This window comes from Mus musculus, chromosome 13 (genome assembly GCF_000001635.26).
Source record: "Mus musculus strain C57BL/6J chromosome 13, GRCm38.p6 C57BL/6J".
Lineage (NCBI taxonomy): Eukaryota > Metazoa > Chordata > Mammalia > Rodentia > Muridae > Mus > Mus musculus.
The window spans coordinates 69,394,430-69,398,121 of record NC_000079.6 but is presented as its reverse complement, the minus strand read 5'-3'; the positions used below and the strand labels follow the sequence as shown (position 1 = coordinate 69,398,121).

The 3,692-nt window shown below is 46.5% G+C and overlaps 1 long non-coding RNA gene across 3 annotated transcripts; it reads right to left on the bottom strand.

Moving 5' to 3' along the window:
• Nucleotides 1-556: 556 nt before the first annotated feature.
• Nucleotides 557-2,575, bottom strand: Gm35514. Of its 3 annotated transcripts, XR_873636.1 has the most exons (3): nt 2,491-2,575; nt 1,868-2,106; nt 557-759 (listed from the first exon to the last, which is right to left on the bottom strand). It is a non-coding gene; the product is annotated as a predicted gene, 35514 (long non-coding RNA). The 3 variants fall into 3 exon arrangements; XR_382622.2 differs by lacking the exon at nt 557-759 and having other exon boundaries at nt 1,804-2,106; nt 2,488-2,575; XR_382621.2 differs by lacking the exon at nt 557-759 and having other exon boundaries at nt 1,804-2,106.
• Nucleotides 2,576-3,692: the final 1,117 nt, after the last annotated feature.

Here is a 3,692-nt window from a genome sequence, read left to right as displayed (position 1 = left end):
GGTTCCATTGGGAGCTGTGATGTCTCGGTTCCATTCGTGGTGAGCACCTTACTGAAACATTCTCTGTACAAGGATCAGCTTCACATTTCTGCCTTTGCTGACCTTGGCTGAACGAAGAAACTTCTCAGATGGCTGAACAAAGAAACTTCTCAGATGAGATCTCAGAGCTGGGCAACTTTGTATTTAGAGAGATATAAATTTAGACGGCAGTTTGATATTATGTTTTTTTTAACAGAATAATAGTAATAGGTTCACTTTGAGGACCTATGCACTCTCCACCCACCAGTCCTTTGCTACTTTATAGTACTAGGTATGAGTTTCTTCCTATGGAGTGGACCTACCAGTGAGGGAACAGTTGGTTAGCCTTACAACACTGGTACAACTATTTCAACAGTGGGCATATCTTGCCATACTGGTCACTCATTATACTTCTCAGGGTTCACAGCTGGGCAAGGCTGTTGATGGCTTTCCTCCCTAGGTTCCATTTGTGGTGAGCACTGCACTGAAACATTCTCTGTACAAGGATCAGTTTCACATTTCTGCATTTGCTGAACATAGAAACTTCTCAGAAGAGATCTCAGAGCTGGGCAACTTTGTATTTAGAGAGATACAAATTTAGACAGCAGTTTGATACTATGCACAGCCCCTTCCAGTATAAGAGAGCTGGCCAGCAGGGAGGTTTTCTAGTTGTTACTGGTTTTTCCGTGTCCTGTAACCATGTGTATGGTATCTTCAGCAACTGGGTCTTACAATCAAGTTCTGGAGGGAAAGCAAGAACAACAACAGCCTTTATTGTTTTGTGTGTCTCTGAGATTCTTCCGATAAGACAAAACAAAACAACACAAACAAACCTCAACGAGATATATCCTCTAGCTGGTTCTTTATTTAGCAATCTATGGAAGCTGTGGATCTCTGTTCAAGACTGGAGTGATGCTGAGTTAGGGCCACAGGGAAGTGATACAAGATGCAATATTTTAATGCCAACCAAGACATGTTCAGACAGATAGTTGGCTTATCCTGAGACGTGCTTTTTTTTTTAAGTTTTATTTGTAATTCATTTTTTACACTCCATATTCCATTCCCCGCCCCTGCCTATCTACCCTCCGACTGCTCCATATCCCACACCTCCTCCCCATCCCACTTCATTTCCATGTGGTTGTCCCTATTTTCCACCCCACCTGACCTCTAAACTCCCTGGGGCCTCCAGTCTCTTGAGGGTTAGGTGCATCATCTCTGAATGAACACAGACCTGGAAGTCCTCTACTGTATGTGTGTTGGGGACCTCATATCAGCTGGTATATGCTGTCTGTTTGGTGGCCCAGTGTTTGAAAGATCTTGGGGGTCCAGATTAATTGAGACTGCTGATCCTCCTACAGGATTGCCCTTCTCAGCTTCTTTCAGCCTTCCCTAATTCAACAACAGGGGTCAGCTGCTTTTGTCCATTAGTTGGGTGCAAATAACTACATCTGACTCTTTCACCTGCTTGTTGGGTCTTTTGGAGTGTGATCATGCTATGTCCCTTTTTGTGAGCATTCCATAGCCTTAGTAATAGTGTCAGGCCTTGGGACTTCCCCTTGAGCTGGATCCCACTTTCCTGCTGAGACATTCTTGATGCCTGTCTATCTCCAGCAGTGATGGGTTGTCGGCAGGAACTCTGCTTTGAGGAAATCACAGCATGAAGAGTGGAGTAGGCACCCAGTGGTGTCATGGGATACTTGTCATCAGCTGCAAGACCTCAGTGGATGGGATTGTCCAGGCTGTCCTTCAATACATACCAATGATGACAATACACACTGCTGGGGAGGCCTTGGATGAAAGTCATGTTAATCTCCCAGGAAGAGAGTATGCATGGTGCTAGACAGTCTACCTGCATGGGCCTCTGTGGAGGCTTTGTCCAGCCCCATTTGGATGGTACACTGAAGACGAGGATGACTGTTAGGACAGAGATTCCCAATAAAAGGCACAGCTGCTCTGGTACTTGACTCATGGCAGAGATGCAGGCCAGGGGAGCATGAGAGTTGAGAGTTGAGTCAAATCTCAGCTTGGAAACTAGAGTTCTTGCAGCTCCGTGGGGTCTGGTGTTAGAGGAGCTGTGGGTGAGAAGATCTGGAAAGGGAGAGATGGAGGGGTTGAATTGGATGTATGCCCTTGAGACTGCAATACTGTGTAGGCAATCAACAGTCCAAGCTTCTGGGAAGGCCCAAATCACTTTTAAGAGTGTGATAAGGAAGTCTCCTGAGACCTGTTGGAGCCACTTGCTAGGCTTTGGAGTATATTTAAATGCTTAGCAGAAGGTTGGGCTGCTGGTAACAAATGGGCCTATGGCTAAGAAGAGAAGCCAGGTATACCGACCGCAGTGTGTTAGTGTGAACCATCCAGCTCCACACCTGAGTGCCACCGCTCATTGAGCTAGAAACTCCTCTGGGCTTTCCAGCTCTCATTAGCTAACTTGAACCTAGAACCCCATGGAATTCCATGAAATACAACTACCTCTGTACATGACCTCAGATGATAACACATTGTAGCCTCCCCCAGCCTTGAGGAGGCTGATTCAGACCTAAGTTGCCACTGTGAATGAGACCACCTGTGGTGGAGCCTTCTGACCTACATGGTTCTATTGTTCTGTCACCAAGGTGGTTCTATTGTTCTGTCACCAACTCCTGTTCTGTTTGTTGTTCTTCTCCAAGACACTGCTACCTGCTGAGAGGCTGAACCTGCCTTCCTGAGAAATTCCTGAGACAGCCAGCAACCTGGCAATTGACACCTTACAGCCAACTAGTGCTGTCAGCCTAATTGCTTACAGGCTGGCAACAGCCATCAAGAGTGGATGGGCTCTCCCCCTTTATAAGCACAGAGTCTTAGTAAACATAGGGCTTTGATAAGAATTTGTCTTGGCCTTGTTTCTTTCTCACCATCTATTCTCTTTATAGCCTCAGCTTGCCTTTCAGGAGGGACCCAGTTCCTGTGGCCGTGGGCGGTCACAACACATAGGAACCATCTGAGTCCTGGTACACAGTTTGGGGAGTCACTTTGTTGGACCTTTCAGACCGTTCAATTATCTCCCGACTTGATCTAATTAAACATTAACATGGCTACTCAGGATCAGCTTTGTATTTGAAGTGAGTGATAGAAAAACCATGATACTAGGGTGGTGGAGTGACCTTTTGGCCTGAGGTCATGCTGTTGCTGGCCAACAGGATGCCAGCCCAGGTGTCTTATGGGCAAAGGCACCTTAGGATGCCTTGGAAAAATAAAGAAGAGGACATGTCTCTGTACGTGATACTTGGGTGGAGTGTCACAGGGACAGCTCTCTCCAAGGACAGGAGAGTCCTGCCCCAGTGTCAGACGCTGACACCGTAGACACAGAGAGGATATTGGACTTTGGATACAGTGGTGTGCTAGGAGTGGGAGGTGGGAAAGAACAGACTTTGCTGTCTGAGATTTTGAGGTCTGTCAGTGAGTGAAGAGTGCTCCAGACTTGTCAACACGAGAAGAAGAGGGGCCTGTCCTAGACACAACACCAGGGCCTTGTGACTATCTGTACCATAGATGCCATTTGACATCCTCTGGATAGTCCCAAGTTTCTAAGAAGGGTTTTCTCACAACTCAGATCCTCAGGTCTCCCCAATTTCCCACAACTTTCTGTTTTTTCTCCCATCTGAGGACAGTTAGAGATAAAAATGTGATCTCCT